At 42.7% G+C, this 24,850-nt stretch overlaps 1 long non-coding RNA gene across 1 annotated transcript; it reads left to right on the top strand.

Moving 5' to 3' along the window:
- The first annotated feature begins 63 nt into the window (after positions 1–63).
- On the top strand, positions 64–24,504 carry LOC138920087 (uncharacterized). The gene is made up of 2 exons (XR_011430750.1): positions 64–879; positions 22,672–24,504. It is a non-coding gene; the product is annotated as an uncharacterized lncRNA (long non-coding RNA).
- The last annotated feature ends 346 nt before the right edge of the window (positions 24,505–24,850 follow it).

Consider the following 24,850-nt stretch of genomic DNA (forward strand, 5'->3'; position numbering starts at 1 on the left):
CCTGATTAAGTAGAAAAAAGGCCTTAATTAGCCTCCAGAGCCTACCTGAGTTCTTCTGTAGCACGAAAAGGAGGCAGAAGTCCTCACCTGCTTCACGGCGAATGCGGAGGGCAGCTGTCGTGCCCAGGGCAGAACCACCGTGATGGGGACAAAACACCCACTAGCCGAGGTTGATATCTACACCGCAGACCAAATTGGCGGTTAAAACCAGAATTCAGGGAAACCTGTGGGGCTGGACAGGAAGAACCAACCGCTCAGCCTGCTTAACAAGAGAGGCGACACCTGTCAGTGAGCTGCAGACTCGGTCAGCGACACAAGCCTGGGGCCCCGAAACATCTGGAGGACCAAGGGCCCTCCTTCCTCTGCCAATCACCCAGAGCCCAAAGAAGCCACAGGTGCCATCTTGGGCAGGAGAAGCAGGAGGATTAGAAACTGCCCTGATAGGAGTTGAACTTGGATTCAACTGGATATTTACCTGAAATGCGATTGTGTTAAAGCGGAAGACACTAAGGCACTCTTAAGGATCTTAAGTCCTCTTGCCCTCACCTTACTACTGTTGACTGTCAACTTCCCAGAAGACCCCAGGAAAACCTGCTGAAGAAACAAAACTAAGTTTAGCAGATCTACTGCAGTATGATCTTGGGAGCGTCTCCGAATGTGGAAGTCAGGGTCTGCACAGGGTGATTTGAACGAACGTTTTGCGAGGTGAGGAGCCATTTGGCACTGGGCAGAGTTTGTGACCGAACGGCTTGGGGTGGTGAGCCCCGCGAGACTAGGGACTTGAAGCAAATCTTGAGGAAGCTGCTGGTTTGGAAAGTAAGCTATTTTAGTTGATGCACAGTCTTATTTCTGAGGATCAAGTGTTCCTGGAGCAAGCAGGTAAGTTATTTTCACTTGGTCCGAACACGCTTGATACAGTGTCAGGAATGAAAACGGGTGGTGTTTTAGGACACCAGCAGAGAACTCTGCTGGCTTCAGTTTTCACTACTCAAAGGGGTGGAGCATTGTGAGAACAATCACATGAACTGAAAAAGTAAAGATGCCCTACTTTTGTTTTTGTCTTTCTAATAATCGATACATTACTATTAACTAAAGTCCGTTCTTTATTTGGGTTTCCTTAGTTTGTACCTAATGTCCTTTTCCTTCCAGGCTCCCATCCAGGATGCCACCACATTACATTCACTCATCCTGTCTCCTTAGGGCCCTCTTGGCTGTGACTGTTGCTGGGACTTTCCTTGTTTTTGATGACCTTGACAGTTTAGCAGAGTGCTTGTGAGCACATTTTGTCAAATGTCCCTCACTTGGGATTTGTCTAATGTTTTACTTACAGTTAAACTGGGGTTTTGAGTTTGGGGGGCAGACCACAGAGGTAAAGTGCCATTTTCATCACATCCTATCAAGGGAACATACTATCAAAATGACACCACTGTAAATGTCACCTCGATGAGGTGGCGTCTGCAGCTTCCTCCGCTGTGAAGTTATTCCTTTTTCCTCTTTCTGAGCTGTGTCCTTTGGAAGGCAGTCCCTGTGTAGAACTCACACATGAGGAGTGAGGCTTATGCTCCCCCTTCTTGAGGGCAGAGGATCTACATAAACCATTTGTGATTTTTCTGCACGGGAGATTCATCAATTCTACTTCATTTATTGATTTATTTGATTATTTTTATATCAGTACAGACTCATGGGTATTTATTTTGTACTTTGGGTTATAATATAATAGTATTTTAGTTATTTTCTTGTGCAAATAGTTCATCCTTTGCCACTGGCAGCTCTGTCAGCAGGCTCCTGAGTCCCTTTCTGTTCCTCCATCATTGGGTGCTTCTTTGTTCTAAGCCTTCCTTACCTCCAGGCACTACAAGTGGCACCAGGCTCATCTTGTATATTCTCCGCCCCAGTCTGAGAATCAGCCGTTTCTTCCAGGAGCACTGGTTCCTCTTACTGGAGAATGGCATTAGAAACCAAGATCTGGATGCCAGATGTGTTCATGCTACTGGGTGTCATAGCTTCTAGCGGCATTTCTTCCTTACATCTGAGTACTACATCTGTGACCCTTGTACCTGTGACTCTGCTTCTGCCCTTCCCATAACAGTGTCACTTGGGAAGTCCTAGAAGTCAGCCATGGAGAGAGGACCCAAACCTGGTCTCTCATTGTGAAGACATTCTACAGGACAGGAACGGTTTAATCAGAAGCAATACTCTGTGAACTGCAGCTCCAAAAAGTTAAAAATGGCCTCCATGTGTCCCATACCGAAAGCAAGAGGAGTGTTCACTTTTCCAGTGCTAATTCTGAGATTTAAACAAGGTAAATTAGAAGTCTGGGAGACGAAGGCCCCATCTTGATGTGACAGCTGACTGCTCACAGCACTGTGATGAATGAGTCTGTAAACCAAACACATCAATACCTGATGGGCGTGAGAAGGACAAGGCTTGTTACCTTCACCGAGGTTAAACACTTTCTCTCAGGCGTCCTGTGAAACCAGGCTCCATAGTTACAGTTTGATCCCAAGACAAAGACATAAAGGTCAATGTTTGAAGGCAATTCTTTACCATCAAATTAAGATGTGACAAATTTGTCTATTCTTTGCTGACAATATTTTGCTTCTTCTGCAAAACCAAGATTAAAGTGAAAGAAAAAAAAAGAAGAAAGACTAAGCTTTTAAAAATTTCTTAATTCAATTCTCTGGTTGTTTCTACTCATTCATGGAGATATTCTCCATAGTTGTTTTGAATCTAATAACTGTGCCATAAAAAATTTTTAAAAAACCAAAGCAACAAAATAACGTTAGCAAAGAGAGCTAAGTATGACCCTAGTGAAGACTTAAGTTTCAACTAAAGGAATTGGGGCTTGATGAGACATTAGCTATGAGGAAAAAGAATGTATGCACTTGAAATCCCTTCTGGTAGTAAGTTCTGATATTTTGTGATTCTACCAACTAGCATATATTCATCCTGGGCCTTTGAGGGCCTACCATTCCAGGGGCTTTGAGAGCAGAGAGGCCTCAGGTAGTTTCTTGTGCACATTGTCATGTAACCTGTTTTATGAAGCATGGTTGATTGGGGCAGGACTCAGCCATGATCCAATGGCACCCAACCAGATCCTGGCACTGATCTAGGGACACCGTTGTCTGTGAGCTGGGTGATGAGTTGGCCTGGTATAAAAATCTGGTAAAATAGTGATACTCCATCCTGGACTGTGACTGATCAGTTAATCAATCCTCTCCTCCAGGAGAGAAGACGGGGCCGCCAGAGTGACTGTAGGATCACCAGAGCTCCTCTAATAGCCTGAACTGTAGTCAAAAGTGTTTCTGGTTTCCATGAGGCCTGGCTTTATGGGGGCTGAGACAGTTTCTTGTGCCTCCTAATTTCCTGGAGAGCCCTTATAATAGAAATGCTCATCTGTGGTTATGTGAGCATGTCTTGGCTCCTTGCAATTTAAAAGAGTCTAACAGAGTAGTAATACATTAAGAAGACCCAAGAATATATATTGTAGGTTCCTTGAAGGCAGGTATCAAGTCTTAAATGATGTCCTAAATGCTCAATATATGATTAGCAAAAGGGTGAACAAATGAATGAATGGCATAACAAGACCCAGAGGGATTCAGATTAGGAAGGCTACTGAGAATAGAAACCTTGACCCTGTGTTAAACAATACTAAAATTAGTCATTCTTTCCAGCCCCTTTGTTAAATTACTGAGAGCAAACTAAAGAAGCTTAGCTGCTTGTTTTAAGAATACCTGTTTTTGGAAGATAAGACCATAAACCAACTAAACAATTTACTTATCAAGACCAATAGCTACCTTAGCAAGACTCTCTTCCAGATCCTTGTCTTGCTGTGCCCACTCATCCAAAACTATCCTATCATAAACTCGCCCAGTTCAAGTCAGTTACCCACCTGGCAAGGACCACCCTAAAACTCACCCAGCCCAGGTCCTAAAGGTACTATTGATGCCCTGTCCTAATTTTTATCTTAAGTCACTAAGAGCCATCAAGGTGATGTTCCCCCTTACTAAGATGTGATAAATTTGTTTGTTCTTCACTCACGACATTTTGCTTTATCTGCAAAACCAAGTGGGTCTTATAAACATGGTTTTGCTTGATAAGTAGGTTTTACTGGTGGTCTTTGGGGGAGTGACAGTCAATACAACACAACCAGTTTTAGGTTCTTTTCCTTTTTTCTTTGAACATATGGTTCGCATTTCTTTGAGCATACAAAATCTACTGAGCACAGAGAAGTATAGATATCATTGTTTTCCTCAGAGAGCTGGAAGCATGAAGCCAATAAGCCAAGGCCTTTTTTCACTTCATCTCAGGAATAAAATAATTGGACTAGAAGTGATTTTAAAATCCTTTTCAACTTTAGGATTTGGGTTTCAGGAAGTCTATAAAACTGCTCACTAGATTCCATTCTGAACTAACATCCTAATTGCTCGCTACTGTGCTGAATGCAGAAGAAATCTAACATTGTCTCGACTGTGAAAAAGAAAGTGGCTTATGGTACATGGCAAACTGTGTTAAGGCCCCATGGCTCATTAAATACTGAGTTTAATTTGTCAAATATACACAAAAATGCACAGTTCTGGACTTGCAGTAAAGTATCTGTCATGAGAGTCGTTTCAGTCCAAATGACTCTAAAAAATGGCTGTCAATTCCAGACGTTTCCAACTGGATGGGACAACAGCCACCACATGTCATACAATACAGCACACACAATGTAAACATACCATTCACGTCCACAACTGAGATATTTATGGCATTTTCCATGGTTGCTATGTCAACCCACGGAGCAACCAGGCCATTAAATCATGTTGTCAGCAGGCCAAGACAGTAACACTGCAAAAAAATTCCAGTTGCTGACATGAAACATTGCATTTATCATTTCAAGACTTGTTTTTTTCCTAGCTGCCTCTTGCTTTGTGCTCATCACTGCTTTTGAGTTGGTCTTTTAGAGTACAAGGAGAATATGAATGAACTGTTTAAAATGCAATAGAAATCCCAGCCAATTCTTGATTACTTTTATTTTCACAGAACTTATTTTCTTAAGGTGGCAATCTTAAGGTCACACACCAAGAGAAGAAGGGATGTGTTGAGAGCTGACATATCCTTGATTTAGCTGGCCAGTTTTGAACTTTCTAACTTGGACTCATTACTTCATTTCTCCCCTCTACAAGAAACTGTTTTCAGCAAACTCCTGCATTTTGAGGAAGTTCACTCTGATTTCTTCTGAATCCAGTTTGAAAGTCTCCTGTCGAAATTCTTTTCCAGGATCATAGAGAAATTCTAATCAATAGAAATCTAATGGGCCTCATAATCAGTTAACAACACCACCCAGAGTACGTTTTTCTGGGCAATCTTGATTTCACGTGATCATATTAATTTCAGAAAAGGTGATTCATTGTATGCATAACTACCTACAATTTAAATTCTCTCCCATTAGAAGACTTTTCACATAAATTCGCATTCAGGAAAAGATTTTCTGTCCCACTAAGTGTTAGGATTAATGGATAAAAAACAAGGTAACTGTGATATTTCGTTGTAAATGATGACACGATTGTCAGACCAAGGACTATTTTCTGTAAATAGAACAATAATGATGGGAAGTTTGCTCCGCTTTGCTTCATACTCCCTCTTTTCCTGCACACACCCTGCCTCCACTTCCCTTTGGTCACCTCCAAGCATGTTAAACTTGCAGGATTTTCATGGGGCTTCAGGCATTTTAGCTGCTCGTGTGCACAGTGTTCTGCTCTTCATTCTTCCTGGAGAATAATTCCAAGAAAGTACAGTCAGTGAGAGTTTTCAGAGGAGAACAAGCCTGGACATGAATCTTCTCTAACTGGTCATCAGAATAGCTCTCCGCCCCTCACTTGCCTCTGTAAGATGCATAGCCGTTGAAAGGTATGCTGTCCCACAGGCATTGTTCTGGAAAAGGGGGATGGAGGGTGACCAGGGAGTGTGGAAGGGAGCCAGGACAACAGGGTGTAGGACATCCAGGCTACTGCCGTTGAGCAGATACCTGAACAAAGATGAGAGCCTGGTAGGAATCCAAGTATCTCAGCCACCCAGAAGTTCATGGCTGAGCAGGAGAGGTAGCTCCTTACAGACCAGACATTGATAGGAGGCGACCCGGGGATCGGGGCTGGGGATAATGTGATCTGGGTCTTCAAGGTTGAGTTGGCACTTTCTGACAATTGCACATTGGGGAGAAGTGGCTTCCAGGTTAAAGAAATCATTGAGCAAGTGCCCGGAGGCAGGAAGATACTGATGGAGTCCCAGAGAGAAAAAGTAGATCATGTGCTTTCAAAGGAAGGGCCAAGCCGTGGAGGGCTATGGGTGAGGAACTTGCATCGGGAAAGGTTCTCAGTAGAAGGAGATGTGGTCAGATCCGTGCTCATGGGTGAGTCTGATGGGAAGGAGGATGAAGCCACAAAATCATGAGAAGTTTATTAGAATAATTGCATTCGGGAGAGGGAGAAAATAATACAAAAGGACTCAAAAGAGGTGATTCAAATTCTGAATGTGCTGAGATGTGGTGAAAATTCCTCTCCAAAGTATCTTGAAGATAAAAAATGATACATTTAGAATGAATAGGTAGTGATATGTTCTCACAAAGGAATAGTATACAGCAATGAGAAAGACTATGGTATAAGTAAGCACAAAAATATGGTTGACTCTTATAAAGAGAAAGTTGACTAAAAGAAGCAAGGTACGAAAGAGTAAATACAGTATGACTCCATTTATCGGGAGTTCAAAAACTCATCTATGCTGCTGGATGGCTAGTGGGACCCTCGGGGAGGGTGACGTGACTGGATGGGGCACAGCTGAGCCTTCCAAGGGGCTAGTGGTATTCTTCCTGATCTGAGTGCTGGTCACAGGCTATGCTTGGTCTGTGAAAATTCACTGGGTGGTACATTTATGATGGCTTCACTTTTTTTTATGTTAAACTTTGATAAAAATTTTCACGAAATGGCACATGTTGTTTTGGAGATCTCAGTTTAAGGAGGGAGATTATCTAACAGGTGGTCTTTAAAAGCTCAGCCCTTGAATCTGAATATAAGTGGGGTAATCAAGGTCATTTCACGGATTTCAGGAAAATTAGGAATTATGATTCAGCAAATTAAGCCATTGCACCATGTAGTGGAACCTGACATCTCCCTGCTCCGGTCCTCCCACCCCTCAGCCAAAGACTTGGAAGGTCAGATCAAAACCCACAGGCCTGGAAACAGTCAGTCGCCACTAGTAACCCCAAGAAGCAAACAACCGAGTCATTGTCTCATCAATTTAAAGGGAGCAGAGAATAAAAATTGATAAGGGCAGGGGCAAGGGACTATATCTCAGCAGCTTCAGAATAAAACCAGTGGAGCTCAGTTCCTTCCGAGTGGTAGGTAGAAATCCACCATTTCTCTCCTGCCCTGGGGGTCAGCCCCACTCTGGTGATTAGCAGAGAAACCTGTAATGATTAACTGGGCTTGTAGATACAGTGGTAACCCACAGACACAGACTTCTCACATCCAGGAGCCCAGTGCTTTAACACTGAGTCATGGCCTGTGTTCAGACAAGGAAGCTTGCAGCTATTAATATGCTTCAAAACCTGGACTCAGTGTTAATGTCTGCAGATCACTATAACCCTTCTCAAGTGCTCCCCACCTGGACGGAAAGGAAGCTTTGAATTACAAAAAGAAAAAAATCCCCAAATGGCTCCCAGATGGATTCCTAAGAAGCATTTCGTAATGAGGAGTTTCCATAAATGCATTTAATAAACTGTTTACAGATTACTAACTTCTTGAAAAGGGAGCAGTGACAAAGAATGATGGTAGTGTTGGAATGACAGCACAAAATATAGGCGCCTAGGAAAAATGTGATCCAGAGTAAAAAAATTCTTGTTAAACGTTACTTCAATAGCACATACATGGTTCCTATGAAAACTGTGGATACAGTCAACATTTTCAGCTTCTCATCAGAACTGGTTTAGGCAGACAATATCTTTGCTTCCTACTTTGATAAAGAATGCATTGTATTTACATAGAACTCGATGTTATTCGGAGCTGTCTCACAGATATGAACACACTTGAGATCTCTCCCCCTTGACTCCCGCTTTCCCTTTTGGCTGCTCGTTCATTCAGCAGATGTTGTTGGGCACCTTCTAGGTGCCGGGCCCTGATTTGGTTGTTGGAGACGTAGATGGTAATAAGTCAGGTCTGATCCAGGACAACTGAAACGGACGTTCTTGCTGCTATGGCCTGGTACAGTCTCATTCCCTCTGGCACTGGCTTCTGCCAATTCCTCCCAACTCTCCCCACCTCCAGTCAGCCAGCTCCCAGCCCTTCCAGGACTCTGGCTGTTAGGGTGGTGTCCTTTAAGATCAGATCTGATTATTTTACACCATCCTCCTTGTTTCCTTTTGGCCTCCATTCCACAAAATGATAAACCCAAACAATATAAACATGCAAATTATCCCCCACTAAACAAAAACAAAAGTAAAAGAAAATAAACTTTTAATGAGAAGAAAGGAAAGTTCTCAGGATAAGAAAGACGTTCAGAGGCCTTCCAGGTCTGACTCCAGATTTCCTTCCCATGATCCTACCTGATCTTAGTGTCTTCTCTAGGCCCTTCTGTGCCTCTCTATGTCAAAGTGGTTTCCATATTTGTCTTTTATTTAAGGTGTATCTTTCGCCTGGAATGCCCTTTCCTCCACTTCTGTCTATAAAAATTTACCCATTCTTCAGACCTCAAGTTCACAGGTTACCTCCTTCATGAAACCTGTAGAGAATGGTCTGCTACTGGCATCTCTTCCCAAATCCATGGTCAGTGACGTCATTTGGTAGCTTGAAATCAGCCCTGATGAGAGTATTTATACCACGGAAATTGCGAAACGCTACAAATCAGAGTTTGATTTTTTGTTTTGTTGACTATCTGGACTTAAGACAGTGGTGGAGAAAATGTTAACATAGCAGATTAAACTTAAAAGTGTGCTGTGTTTGTAGCCATTGTATTGTGAAAGCACGTCCACTTGAGGAAACATCCTTCAAGCATTTGAAAATTGTTCCCTAATTGAGCAAAGAAGCCTCTCATGCTATTGATGGACAAATGAAGTTTCAACACATATTTTAATTGTTTCTCTTTTATTTTACCAGTTAACATCAACAACAATATCAACCAACATTCGTGTTGCAACTACACTTGTTGATCAGGGAGATGAGCAGCTTCTTTGTTGAATCTACTAGTAATCCAGAATGGACATGCCCCTCGCTCTGCACACCTCCCGCAGAACCACAGCCGCGGGTCAGCTGGGAACGCAAAAGTTCAGCAAAACCAGCAAAGGCATTCTGTTAGAAACAATTGACTGTATGAAATTTAAAATGAAGACTATTTTATATTTTATTATTGTTTGTAAATTGTGTGCCACCCATTCATTATCTATAATGAGCAAATAAGCACACACACACACTTTTTGCCAGAGAACCAGTTGTTAGACGTTTACAGACCAACTGTAAAGACCCTGGAGAAGCAGGAAGAGAAGGGAGGGACTGACTAACTTATCTGCTCACCTGCTCACTTGCCCATCGTGTGGCCTCTCTTAGGGCTGTTGTAAGGAGACAGGGGTAAAGCGCGTGAAGCTCTTGGTGCCCGAGCCCTGGCATATGGCCATAATAACAGCAGTAAGCATCTCAATAATAAATATGGCGAATGTCTGTGAGTACTTGGTATGTACCAGACGTATTCTAAGCTCTCTGTTTACTCTTCATGGCTATTTAGTGGGTTCTGCATTACTCCCATTTTACAGATGGAAAAACTGAGGCATACACAGATTATGGAGCCTGTCCAGGGCCCCACAGTTGAGAGTATTCAGGGCGCTACTGATAAAGGGTTAGGTAACATTCAAATGTGATTTTCGGATGTGATTCCTTTCTCTCTCTTTTTTCCTCCATCCATTTGTCCTTCGTCCTTCCACACTCTCTTATTTCCCCTTCTTGTTGCCTTTCTGTTTCCTGATGTCAGCTTCAGCCACTGAACGAGAGGGAGGGGAAACATCAAACGAGATTCTCCTTTTCTTTTTCTTTGCTGCTCCCTTTGAGGCATTATTGACTAAAAAATTATTTTGATTTGACTTGGAGCTTATAGAAGTGCTGCAATAATAGTACAAAGAAATACCATACACTTTCTATTCAGATGACACATTTGTTTCGATTTTGTCCTGTTTACTTTATCTTCCTTTCTTTTCCTTCTCTCTACGTATTGTGTGCAGACGTCGAGCTGTCCAGGCCAAATCGACCACTGTAGCAATGACTTATTTCCTCAATTCCTCTCTACGTTCTTGTGTATGAACAGAGTCACAACTGCCTTTTCTAATTATGATGTCCCTTTCTGTCTGTTCACAGCAGAGCACTATTAGCCACAAATTTTGATGGTTTGCGTGAGTGACACCCTACTTCCCATAGAATTCCATGGAACACACCTTAGGCAGGTATGCACTATGTGTTCAAAACCCTTGAGTCCAAATGTTTTTCAACATCCAGCAATTCAAGGATTTGAAAAGATAAGATAGGAAGTATTGCGTGCATTTAATAATATCCCCAGTGAGGTTTAGGGGAGCAGTCCCATAACCAAACACAAATATTTCTGCAGCAAATGCATGCGGAATAAACAAAGACTTTTACACAGTCTCAGTTCAGTTCAGTTCAGTTTTAGTCACCAATTGAGTTTTGGTGTCAAAATTTCAGCATTCAGAGCTTCTCACTTTTGGAATTGCACATAAAGAGTGCAGGACTGTACTTTTTTATATGGTAAGAGATAGGCTCTAGATACATACTTTAGCGATTGATCAAACGCATAGCAATTACACTGCATGGAACACTGAGTAAATAGATCAGTTTTGTTTTAATTAACAGTATTAAAAATTATAATAATCTCAATAGTATTTTAAATAACAGGATATTAACAACATCTTGCTAAATATCCACACCCCCCCACACACGCACATATACCAGGGTCAAATTTAAGTCTTAAAGATGATAAGCAAAGACTGATGCTTTCTTTCTCAGCAAGAAGGGCTTCTGTGAAGTCCTAGGGAATTGAGGACTCAGTTGCAAGGAAGGCAGTGGCTGTCTAAGATGGTAGGACATATTCTGACCATTGGAACCATAGACTGGTAATAAAATTCTATATTAATGAATAGACAGGTCCGTGTACCCGATCGCAGTCCTTACAAGTTAGTTGACATAAGAGTAAATAATAGAGTCTATTTTATAATAGCACATTGGTTACACTTAAAATCACTAGCTTCTCGATTGCATTATATGCTTCCTATGTTTACTAAATAGAATGAATAGTCCCCATTTAGCAGCCTATCCTGAGACCTCTTCCCTGTGAAACTTTCATTTTGTTGTATTTTTCTATCAGATTCCATCCAACATGAGATTGGACACTATCTCTTCTCAAATGACTTCATTTGTGTTATTCACTACGTCTACTAGAATTTTTGTTTCTGAAGCTAAAAGTTGGTACTAAACAAATAGTTGAGGCTGGTTGCAGACAATTTAAAAAAAATGCATATTTGATTTGGGATGGACCTTAATACTTATCCTCGATATGTGAAAATTTTTGTGATTAATTTCTTGTTACATATAATTTATTCTCGGTATCCGTTTATTAGGGTCGATTAATATTATGCCCATTTGAAGGACTGAGAAAACGAGAGTTTAAACAAATTGCCACAGTCGTAAATCAAATCAGAGTGCCTCAGCCAGTGATGGCATGTTTTACAGGTTCCAGCGTAAGTACTGAATTGCACTATACACGGCGATACTTGGATCTGACTTGCTGGACTGAGAGACCAGGAATCACAGGTTTTCTGAAAGATCACTTTTTGCCCATAGAAGGCAGCAAACCCCCTCTCTTGGAAAAGATGCCTCCAGGTTGATGCTGCCCTTAAAACTTGAGGCTGAAATGCAGAGCTGAGCGCATCCTGGCCTTGGAAGCATTTGAGAGCCCAACTGTCAGCCCAGACGCAGTGAGGTGCCGACTGTGCAGCGCCGCCTTGCTTTTTTCTTTTAAGGATGTGATGCATCCTATGAGCAAAGTTGCAGGGTCTGCAGCCGCCTGCCTGCCGCCGGGCAGCTGGTTTGGTGTGAATTATCAATGGAAAGTACTGCGAACTCCACTGACAATAGAGGAAGCTTCCAGATTTGTGGAGGACACCCTGGCAGGCAGGCAGGCCCCCAAACAGGGCTCCGTGGAGAAGAGATGAGATTTAGCGGGCCGGCCAGAAGAGAGGCCGCAGGGGCACGAGGGCGGATGCCCAGAGACGTGTGCCCCAAAGGCGGCACATTCCAAGGACTCACCCAGAGGAGGAAAGGCCAAGTGCTGGCGGGACGGAGCTGCAAACCAGGCTGATTACATTTTGTAAGCACTGCTTCCCAGCTCAGACATAAAATTATATTTAAATTTCCTGCCTCTGTGCAATCAAAAGAAGCCAACTGAAAGAAATGTGCACTTCAAGGCTGTAAATCTGAAACTTCCTAATCCCCGAAAAGTCCACACTAGACTTCTTGCCTCCATGGAAACAACAAAGCATTCAGCCAACTGATTGGCCTCCAATGAATTTTAGATAAGACAGCTTGGAAGGGAATGGATGTGATTTTAATGCAGAAGAAAGCGCTGGAAGGGAGGTCCACTTGGTTCATATTTGAATAAAGCAAACAAGGCAGACGAAAGGCTGACAGCTGTAAATGACATTGTCAGTACAAAAATTATCAGCCAGTTTACAATCTGTTTGCTTATGTTGAACAAACAGACTGTGTGTGGCATCCTTCGGCCTCGTGAATGGCAGAAATACTTGCGGGCTTCAGAAAAGCTATCTGCTCTCCTGCAGCCCGGCCACAATTAGATCGCCATTTGACAGCCACACTGAAAAGGCACTGTGTCCCCCGCCTTTCCCCCATGGCCCCTTGCCTCTTTGCTTTCTCTTCTCCTTTCTTTCTTTTTCTTCGTCGTCTTCTTCATAAGACAAGCAGTGAAGTTGGGCAGAGGCACTTGTCTTGTTGTATCGATGGCGTGAATTATGTTAGTTCTGTTGCTGGATCAAGCCGTTTACTGATGTGTCTGACATTCCAAGTGGGAGATCTTCAGTAACCTAGCAAGGCTCAGGGCCAACAGTCTTCATTTTCTATTCCTTACAGGAAGCAGGATCTGGGAGCCCCCGAAAGAATGTCACTTTTCTCTTCTTTGTGCAGTCTGTCTCGGAGACCCTTTGCTTTGAACTTGCTAACGTTGCATTTGGTGCCGAAACAAAACACAACAGAAGAAGGGCAATGCAGCGAGTGTCTGGCCCTATTCCTCTCTGAGCAAGGCCCAAACCGCCCAGGTTTCAGGAGGGGATAATAACCCAGTGGGCTCTCACTCCTCTTGGGGTCTGGTCTGGAGTCTTTAACTCAGCCCCCAGCCCGAAAGCCATGAGTTGTGTGGTCCCATTGCTTAATCCCCCCTGTGCTCTGCAAACTCTAACTCAGAAATAGCTCCTTTTGTTCAGAAAGAATGGGGAGCAAACACAGGTACTAATTTTATCCCTCACGTTCTCAAAGGCTCACCCTTGTTGAACTGCATCAGAGAGATTTAAGCCTCTGGTAGTGGCTTTTCATGGGGCCAGAGGCTGTTTGGATACTCCTGGCTTCTTACCTACAGATTCCTGCTCACCTTGGAGGAAGGAGTAACACACCCTCCTGCCCCGGGGGCCCATTCACCTTTGCAGAACTACACACTGGAAACCGAATAGTCTCACAGGAAGACAACATTTGCCTCCAAAAGCCAGGGTTCTGATCTCCAAGTTCCACTCTGTGCGTTGTCATTATTTATTGTGTCGCTTCCTTGTTAGTGTGGCCCAAGAAGCCTTCAGTTTGCGGAGAGGAACCAAGCCTTCCCTTTACGCCTCCTTCTTTTTTTCCTTTTCTCGTATAAAGAATCTGTTTAAAGGTACTTGGTTTATTTGACTGGAAAAAACCCTACCGATGATAGGTGAGTGTGGTGTGTTTCCAGCAGATAACCAGAGGCAGGACTGCACACAAAGCCGGAAAACTGTGGTAATTACTGCTAAGCAGCGAAGCATCAAAACACCTCTTGTATGGAAAGTTCATCCAATTACCACTAACCTAGAGAGGAGAGTTATGCTTCGGCTGGGCTTTTCATTTTAATCTAAATTGCTGTTTCTTTTTCTCTGATATGGCCATCGGTCATAAAGAGTTGACCATCATTAAAACTGTTTGATTTGGAACCCTGTAGTGTTTGGCTAAGAGGGTAAATGCAAATTTGATGAAAGAATAAGGATAAATTTACATATCAGCCTCAGCTCACATGGAGAGAGTAAACACTCTGTTTATCTCAAGTGTCACTTTATGATTTCAGTAGAATATAAAACTGACCTTGGCCCAGTCATTGCAAAGGCCTAAATGAAATATACGGTTGTCTAAATACGATTCACTGAAGTAGAAATTGTGGGCAAACCCCGTGGAACTCAGCAAACAGGGCTGGAGAGAGCAGCGCTGGGAAAGCGTTTGTTCTGATAAACTCCAAAATGGAATTCTGGAATGAGGGGCCGGTGAGTAAGAGACGATAAAAAAAGTCCTACTTCATGAATCTTATTCAGTCACCATGAATTAAAACATCTCATGCGGCTGTAGTTTTAATCTTGAGTTATCTAAAACTTAAACAGCATAAAATCTTGAAAACCAGTATGAACAGTCTAATAGAGTATGCTTCCACCAAACCTTGATTTTATCATTTGGAGACAAGAATAAGATCACCATTTGTTTGGTTTCTAGAAGCTGTAATTGATTGGAGGAACTTCAGCCCTCGGTGGCAGTTTACACTGCAAGAGGATAATTCCTTTTGGCTGTTTGAATCAAGCACGTTTGCATTTTCCACAACATTTTTAATTAGTTTTTTTTTCAAGCTAAGTCAACATTCCTCAGCGTGTGAAGGAACGTCAGACTCTTGTCCGTAATGAAGGCTTCTGAGCGGGCACGGAAACGTCCAGAGCCGAGCACAGGCACTTCTGATATTTCACCCCCACTTTCTCACCAAAAAGTTTATTGTAGAAAACAAAGGAGCAAAATAAGATTATGCTCCCATTTGGAGGAAAGGTGATGGCATAATATCTAGTAAGGTGATGTGGGATTGTATAGACAGACATTTTTTAGTTTGAGCTATGGATATTTTGCCCACTGTAGAGGAGAAAAGAAATAAAAGAATAAAAGAAAAGAAAGGTGAAAAGTATTTGCAGACATAAATAGTTTTAATTAGATAATTAAAAAGTATTCTTACAGAACATGTTTATGCATTTACTTTTATAGGCCACAAAATAGTTATTTTTCAAATAAATAACATACCCACATAGAATAACACAAAGCTTTAACAGGAGACCCCATAGGAACTTCACATCTGACTACAGTTTGCATCTGAATTACAAATAATTACGCATATTTAGCAACTTCTTCCATCAGAGTTAATCTGAAATTTTTGAGGCTTAAGTGGGTGGGACTTTTGAGGAGCTAATATAAATATGGAGAAAGTACCTTATTACTACCAAAACTGTAGCCAGATTTCTCAGTGTTTGAAAGGAAAGTGACAGGTTGTCTACACTGGAAAGAGAGTAAAAAAAATAGTACGTGTGTGTTGGGGGGCATATATATTTGAGGAAATAGGATGGCTGAGAATCTGTCTTTGACATCTGTGTTCACATCATGCGACCTGGAGCCCAGCGCACAGCGCTGCCTCTGCTCTGAAGTGCTTGTATGAGGCCAAGAAAGGGAGGCTCAGGCTGAAGACACGATCCCGCAGGCTCAGGAGGCTCATCCTTCCCCACACCCCAAGAATGTCCAGTCTGAGCTACAGAGCTTCCAGAAAGCGTCTGCTTGCAGCACATAGATGATTGACACTTCAGGACTCTAAAGAAAATAACTAAGAAAAGAAGGAAAAGTCATCAAAGGACAGGGATCTGAGTCTCCAGATAAGGGTATGGGAATGGCACGTGGCAGCGGGGTGCTCTTGCAAACCAGGGACCATCTGTCCCCTAAAGCCACCTCAGAGAGCACCATTCACTCAAGCAGGAAGATCACCTCCGCCTGTCTGCCTGTGGACATCGGTAAGCCAGGTCCCCACAGCACTGAAAGCTGGAACCAGAAAAATTGTAAGCCACCCACATGGTGATCAAAATGTGGCAGATCCATACACCGGATTATTACTTGGCAGGAAAAAGGAATGGAGAACTGATACATGCTACATCATGATGAATCTTGAAAATATGATGTTAAGTGAAAGAGGTCACAAAAGGCTACATGCTGTCTGATTCCATTTCTGTGAAGTGTCCAAAACAGGCAAATCTTGTGGTTGCCAGGGACTTGGGGTAGGGGCAGGAAGGAGAAATGCCTGCTAATGGCTATGGGATTTCTTTTCTTGGGTGATTAAAATGTTCTAAAATTAATTCTAATGATAGTTGCACAAATCTGTGAATATACTAAAACGACTGAACTGTACATCTTAATTGCATAAGCTTTATTGTATGTGAATTATATCTCGATAAACTTGTTAAAAAAAATAAAGCAAAACCTGACAGCCAGGACGATGACAGAACCAAGGACGAGCTTTCAAAGAGAACTGCATAGACCTCGAAGCAGTTCATTCCTGTTCAGACTGCTTCCACCCTGCAAAGAGAGTGAGAAGCAGAATTAAAGCTGAACTTAAATGTGATAAATATTTGTGGGCTGTCTGTGAAGTGCCAGTATGGTGGGCTGCGAGGGAGAAGATGGCTTGTGGAACTCACAGTCTAGCATGACAGAGGCTAATATATACAATATACAAACACTTAACAAGATCTTCTTCTTCTTCTTCTTCTTCTTTTTTTTTTTTTTTTTTGCTGAGGAAGATTAGCCCTGAGCCAACATCTGTGCCAATCATCCTCCCCTTTATATGTGGGTCACCGCCACAGCATGGCTGATGAGTGGTATAGGTCCATGTCCAGGATCTGAACCCATGAACCCAGGCTGCTGAATTGGAGCATGCCAAATCGAGTGAGTTTACCACTCTGAGATGTGAGGATCTCATCCAAAGGGCAGCATTCAAGTCCACACATCTCAGTTCAGAAGACGCACGCTTCAAAGAATGTGGTCAGGATTTGGCAGAAGCTGCCAATCACATAAGATACAGAGAGGTGGAGGGAAACAGGAAAAATCCACCTGGGCAGGAGCAGATGGGCACGGGACAGTTAGTGTCCAGTGTCACCATGCCCTCGCTGTGAGTGTCACCTCATTTAACCCTCAGAACCCTAAGAGGGAGGCGATAAGCAATGGGATAAACTAGGAATGAGGGGACATGATCATTCCATCAAGTTTCCGTACAAACTTGCATTAGCTGTTACAGGGACGTGGAAGGCACGGATCTTGTCTACAGAGGATTTATCACCTAGTGTGTCAATATGTCTTAGCAATATCCCTAAGAGGGAGGTGATGTTATCCCGATTTTGACAGATGAGGAAACTAAAGGATAGAGAAATTAAGGAATTTGTCTCAGATCAATTACTAAATAGCAAAACCACTCGAACATAGCTCTATTGAGTATCCAAATTATCCCCTCACCCACCATCCTAATCTACTTTCTTGTTCCAAATAGTCCCAAAGTATGTAAATTTTACCAACAAACAAGCTTCGAGAGGCAGCAAGTTCCTTTTCTGTACTCAGTGAAGAACAGAGAGATACTTTCAGAAACACTGTGCTCCCAGTCACTGGAGATGTTCACACAGGGGCCGAAAGACCACTTGTTGGAAAGGTGGCTGGTCTACAGTCTCGGCATCAGATGACCTGTCTGTATTCTTCCAGCCTGTGATTCTGATGCAGTGACTGCGGGATCCAATGAAGAGCACTGGAGCCCCTGTGTATAGTCGTGCAGGTTGGGACAACTCTGAGGAGGGGGCACGTTTCACATTCATACACATCATTGGAATATTTAGTATGACAGTCTTCCTGAAAATGCTAGCGCAGAGTTTTAGGGGAGAGTAGCCATTCCCTACATGCCCCAAGTTTCTATTCGGGCCTTTAGGGGCACTGACCATAGCTGATTTAGAAAGATAATTGTGTAGACAGGGGATGGACAGGAAGTTGAAGGACCCCACAATTGTGGATAGTAGTTGGTCTTTAGGAGACCACTTTCAGTGGGTTATTGGTGGAGAATAGGACAGAAGCCAGGCTGATAGGTTAGGGAGCAGTGGCTGATCAGAAAGTAGAGGCAGCGAGTTTAGAAGGGTGGCAGTGAAGAGGAAATATGTGGAGCTGCAGTTTGAGAGGGAAGGAGGCCAAAAATTTTTTTGAGAAGGGGGATGGGAAGACATATTGACACACTAGGTGATAAATCCTCTGTAGACAAGATCCGTGCCTTCCACGTCCCTGTAACAGCTAATGCAAGTTTGTACGGAAACTTGATGGAATGATCATGTCCCCTCATTCCTAGTCTAGGCACTTAATATAACAAGACATATTTTTTGGAAAAAAGTCTATATTTCTGGTCTTCAATGGATGGAAGGATGGCCCTGCTCTTACAGAATTGAGAGCGCACACTTCAGCATGTCTTTATGAGAGAAAGGGGGAGAATGCTTCTAAGCCACTTGTCAGGCATGGAACCAGCTGGTTTCATGGTCCAGCTTTGCTCTCAGTGAGTCCACTCTTAACACCTCTCTCAAATGCAGCGCGTGGCAGAGCAACACAGGAGAGTTTGGGTGTAGAAGGCCCAGAGTAGTTTGGAGACCAGGAGGTCAAGGCAGATCTGGAGCCGGCCCCTGCACCTCAAACTCCTCCTCCTGCTGTCTCCGAAGCATCCAAGAAGCTACAGCTGAAACCCCTGGTCACGCGTCAAAGCTCTTAACCTGGCTCAGGGTAATTAATGAAAAAAGAAAAAGCAGCTGGGACTATTTTATCATCCCATTGTATCACTATTATTAAGCTCTTAAGAGAAGGAGTTTTGCAAAATAATATGCATGACATGTTATAACTTATAACATGTTATAAGCGTGATGTTAAAGCATGCCATATGAAAAGAGTATGACATGTCTTTTTAAAAAAAGCATGACATGTTAAAACATGTTGCCTTACAACTTCATTATTCCTCTCTTATTTCCAAAGTACCACATACTTGTTAAAGTGAACAATGGTGGGATTATGAATGATTTTCATGATCTTCACAATTTTCAGCACTTAACAGTAACCATTGTTATTATCCTTGTGTCTTTTCTGTATTTTACTTACATATACACATAGGTAATTGTTATTTATGTAATTAAGTCCATCACTCAGTGTGTTGGATAAATGAACGAATACATATACTCTTTGGTAATTTTTCCCTTAGAAATACATCGCAAATTGTTCCCACAGTTAAATGTGTTTGTCTACTACATGATTTTTATCTTCACATTATTCCAATCCTGTGCACATACAGCCACGTGTCGCTGAACGAAGGGGGATACGTTCTGAGAAATGCGTCGTTAAGCAATCTCTTCCTTGTGTGACATTGTAGAGTGCACTTACACAAAGCCGGACGGTGCAGCCTACTGCACACCTGGGCTGTATGGTCCTCATCTTATGGGACCGCCCCTGTCTGTGTGGTCCGTCACTGACCGAAATGCCATTATGCGGCCCATGACTGTATATCATTATTTGTTCAGAGTTTTTCACTATTGGATACTTAGATTGTTTCCTTTTATTTTCCATTATAACTAATGCTACAGTGAACATATTTTCTCCAAGCTCTCATTATAATCCTTAGGATAATCTGATATCGTAACATTGTAGATCCTACTTCACGGAGAAAATTTTTCTTTGTTGGTGGCTTAAAACAACACAAATCTATTTTCTTACAGTTCTGGAGGTCAGAGTCCTAAGATCCAGGTGTCAGCAGGCTGCAGCCCCCCGGAGGCCCCGGGGGAGGAGCTGCTTCCAGGCCTCTTCCGGTTTCCACAGGCGGCCCACGCTCCCGGCTCGCGCCCCTCCCCTCTTCGGCTCTCTCCTTTTCATCTTCACATCTCCTTCTCTGGCTCTAACTCTCCTGTTCCCTCTCAGAAGGACCCTAGTGATTACAGTGGACCGATCTGTCTGATCCAGGATAAGAGAGAATGTATTTTTCAGGCTCTTGTCTTTATTGCTAAATTACCCCTTAGCATGGTTACTCCACTTTACGTTTCCGTGAGCTGACGTGAATGCTCACGTTTCTGCCCTTGTACTAAGTGCTGGGCCTATTCATTGAAAAGAAAAATATTGGCCAACTTTATAGGATAGATGCTGAATTAATGCATGTTTATATTACATGATAAATTTGTTGAAATTATTAAAATTTTCATTTAATTACAAATGAGGTAAAAAATTATTTCCTGTAGTTACCATTTATTTCTGTCTTTTCTTCAGTGAGTTGCCTGTTCATATCTTTTGCCAAATTTTTTGCTGATCTATTGATGTGTTCATCTTTTTCTCATTTAGTTACAAAGTATCTTTTTTTTCAGTTTTTTTATTTATTTTTTTTATTAATGTTATGATAGATTGCAACCTTGTGAGATCAAAGTATCTTTTATATAGTAAAGATATTAGTCTTTTGTCTGCCATGTATATTGTGGAGTGTGTGTGTGTTTTGAAATTTGATATTTCATGTAATCAGATATGTCGCACTTTTACGTGATGGTATCTGTGTTTGCTATTACGCTTACACAACTCTTTCTTGTCCTGAAATCATCGATTTCTTTATGCCCTGATTTTTGTTCTAATTGTATTACATGACAATGTTTACCTTTTAACTTTTAAGAAACCACAATTCATCTGGAATGTATGTATGTATGATATTATATAGGGCTCTAACTTGGATTTTTTCCCCAAAGATTTAACTAATTATCTCATTAACTTTTATTCTTTCCTTTTTCTATTATTTTGAAAGCTATTCTTAGCACACCCCGAATTTTTATATGTACTGGACGCTCTGGGTTTCTGTTGTGTTCCTTTAACCTGTCTACTCTTATGCTGATATCACACTGCTGTAATGATATATCAGCTTTACACAGCAGTAATCTTCAAAGGAGCAGAATGGCCAGGCCACAGCAGGACGTTCACTGCGGCCACAGCAGGTCTTGGAAGTGAGCATCAGGAGACCCATGTTCTCACGTAGGCATCGCCACCACTCTGCGGGTGATACAGAGTCCCTGAAAGTTGTAAATATATTTCTTCATTTAAAAACTTACATTCTGCCTACCTGAAACTGGAGTTATATCATCTTTTTCACCAATCTCATAACTTTCGCAGAATCGAATGGGTGAAACTATATCAAGGCACTTAAAAATGCTGTTAGTGAAATAATTTTTCCTTCCTACAGCAGAATAAAAACGACCTCAGATTTTGTAACATTTTTTTTAAACGAATATCCCTGGTTGGAAAGAAGAGAGAGGAAGATTCTAGGTTTAGCTCTCAGCTCCAAGAATCATCATTAGAACTTGCTATGTGACCACAGGACCTTCTTCTTAAAGAGAGAAATGCTTCAGAAAAAAACTCGAAGCTTATTTCCTCTTTGTTCTCAGGAGGAAAAGCCTGTTCAAGCTGCATCTCTGTCCTGAAGGCGAGCATGGCACTTGGCATCCTCACAGAGGAGACGCAGCCACTACAGAGGTCGCAGGCTCACTAGCTGCTGAGCTGTGTCTTGCAAAACTACCTTATGAGTAGTAGTTGCAATAAAATGTTGTCTACATGAGTACCTGCCCTGCGTTCATATTTAGATGAAAACTTTCCTCCCCATGAGGCCGGAGGGAGAAGGTCCCAAGGCGGAGTGCGCCAGGCGCAGAGCCAGGAGCGCTGGGCGGGAGTCAGGGAGCTGCAGAGCGGATCCCACCCCACCTTGAACTTCCTGAGGGCCTGGCTTCAGTTCCCCGGTTTGAAAACAAGGGAGCTGGCGGGATTCTCTCTCCCGTCTTTCCAATCCAAGCTTCCAAGGACTTGGTCACACTCAGTAGTTGTTCACCCAGAGTTTGGGAATCACATTGCTTGAAAAGAAAACCAGCTGGAGCGGACGTGATTTATTAAGCTTCGGAAGCTGAGTGAGAGCTCTGTGAGGGCAGAGGCCGGGCAGTGTTATCTTTTCCCCATCATCTAGCACTGTTCACCAAGCACCCAGTGAATGCTGATTGAAAGAATGAATAGATGGAATTAAATAGCTGGGGAAGCACACTGGTGGTCTACCATTGGGAGAGGAGCCTGAAAGGTGTTTACCCTTCCAAGAAGTATGGAATCTTATTTCCCGCTGTCACATACTCAGCCTCAGTTTCAAGTCTTCCATCCCACCCAGGATAAAAGTCGGTAGGGCTCCTCCCACATGCAGATCTCCAGCTGGGCCATATTTGTCCACACAAACAACCCACTCCTTGTTTATTCTGCCAGCAGGGTATGTGCCCCGGAGGCAGCACTTCAAGGCCAACACCTCCTCTCAGGGGCAGTCCTGGAGCTGATGTAAGGCCTCTGCCCACCTGCAGGGAGGCCGTTCCCTTGAGCCGGGATGGGGTTCCCACCTCGGGAGCTGGAGCCATTGTCTCTCCAGCTCAGCTTGGTGGAAACGTTCCGTTTAGACAGGTGGCTGAGCTTTCTACCCACTGACACAAGTTTCCTTTTTCTCTAGCTTCCAGCTCCATCCTCCCTGCAGCTGAGGTCTGGCTCGGATGGGGGCAGGGAGGCCGAGGGTGAGGCAGCGAGAGAAGAGCCCATTCACTAGAGTTGCTTTTTGGTGGAAGAGGATTATCCTGCCTTCGTGTCATGAAATAGAAGGCAGAAGACAAGGGGCAGGTGAACCGACTAAACAGTCCGGAGGCCAGCTGCATGCCACGAGCCCCTTAGCCAGAGACCTCCAGAGCCGGAAGAAACCCAGGTGGAATGACTACGTTGCTTGCATCTACCAACGCACCCAGCCGCTGTTCTGACTGCCCTGTGCGTCGTGTTAAAGGGACCCAAGCTCCACCTTACTTTTAAGGTTTAGCCTTCGGGTGTTCATAATATACAGATGGGGCTAGGAGAAGGCAGCCTTCCCATGGCATCCGACTGCATGAGTCCTGCAAAGATTAGCAGCGTAAACTGGCAGGAGTCTTAGATGCCAATAAAAGGGGCCTTTATGTATAAGATGTAGTTATTTCCTTCAAGTCAGAACTCTACGTAGGTAGCAATTGTCAGGGGAAAAGTACATTTCTCTCCTATCCATACGTATAACAGAGTCACTGATCGTGGGTCCTTCACATCCCATAGAATGGGTCCCCAGGTGGTCACACATGCCTAAATCTGAAAATGTCATCATGGCAAATAACGTCCCCCAATTCATTATAATAAAGAACTATATGACTCGAAAAGTAAGTGATTCCCATCAATTCTTTAATAATTCTGTAACCCCTGTTTCCTTGTCTAGCCTCATGACGTCAACTCTTCACTTCTGGGGCGTTTTAGAATGAGCACCCAGAAGATTCTATGAAAGGCCAGACAGGCCGGGGTGTTACGTGCATGGCTGGCTTGAGTCACTAGTCTGGGTGTTTGCTTCTGTACACCAGACTCTTAATTCGTCCTATTCCAATTTGTCCCTCTGCAAAAGGAACAATTAATGCATGGCCACTTGTAAATGTTAAAGCTGCAAATACTAGGCTAATCGTATAAAGCGTTTCCGTCAGTCAGAGGCCTCTGGCTACGTTAGGCCCACTTCTGGGAAGGAGAGAGGATCAGGGTGACCACGTTGCGTACGGGCAGGTAAAGGCACAGGAAAGGCAGCATCCGCGTGAGTGTGAGCTCATTTGATGGAATCAATGCAGGAACCGTGTCACAAATCCCTGAGAGAGCAAAAGGGGAAAAAAAATCTCCTGAACCTTTTCAGCCATAAATAAATTCTTATGCAAACATATTTCAAAATGTGAGCGAGAGTGCGCACCCATTCGAATGAGGTTTTATTCACCAAGGGGAAGGTCGCCTTTTCATAGGGAGGACTCAGTGGCAGGGGAAGATGAAACCGTCTTCCACAGAAATGGGGTCATGTAGGTTATGGCTCCTGGAAGACTTATTAAAAAAGAAATAATTCCTACTTCTCATTCATAGGAAACTGGTCTACTCTCAAGAAGAATTTCAACTTTTAAATCGTGTAGTGTGATTTATTTTGTGGATAGACTGCATTTGTGATTTGATAGAATTGACATGCATTTGATCTAACAGGTTGAATTTTTTATGTAGTTGTTTTTCTTCCTTGATGAACCAGGCAGTTTCTTACTCACAGATCCATTTTGAATTTCGCATTCTGAATCAACTTGGGGAAGGAGCATATTTTAAAATTTCCCGAAATGTCATTCTTTTCATCTCACTCTCGTGTTTTTGTACAGGTGATCTCATCTGATACCTGGATGTGTTGAAAAAAATGATTTTTTGTGTTGAGCATAGAATTCATATATTCTTTAATAAATTAAATAGTTATAATTGGACCTTGTTATGTGATGAACCATTAGGCTCCTTTAATATAAGCAGAGCTTTAGAAAGTTCCATGTCATAGTTTTCTTTATGGATCCTTAAAATTAGAAACATTGTTTTTCTTGATTCTTTTCGGTTTACACCAGTAATACGTGATAATTTGCAAATATAGCTTAGATGCTGCCACTGTTGGCATTTTGATATATGAATATAAACATACACATAGATATTTTTACAGATTTAGGATCACGCTGTATGTAGACTTTCTGTTTTCTCTTTTGTTCCCATAATAATATATTGTGAGCATTTCCCCATGGCACTAAAGATTTTTTGACAACACACATTTTAATACTCTATGAATGTAACTT

This window comes from Equus caballus, chromosome 22, assembly GCF_041296265.1.
Source record: "Equus caballus isolate H_3958 breed thoroughbred chromosome 22, TB-T2T, whole genome shotgun sequence".
Classification (NCBI taxonomy): Eukaryota; Metazoa; Chordata; class Mammalia; order Perissodactyla; family Equidae; genus Equus; species Equus caballus.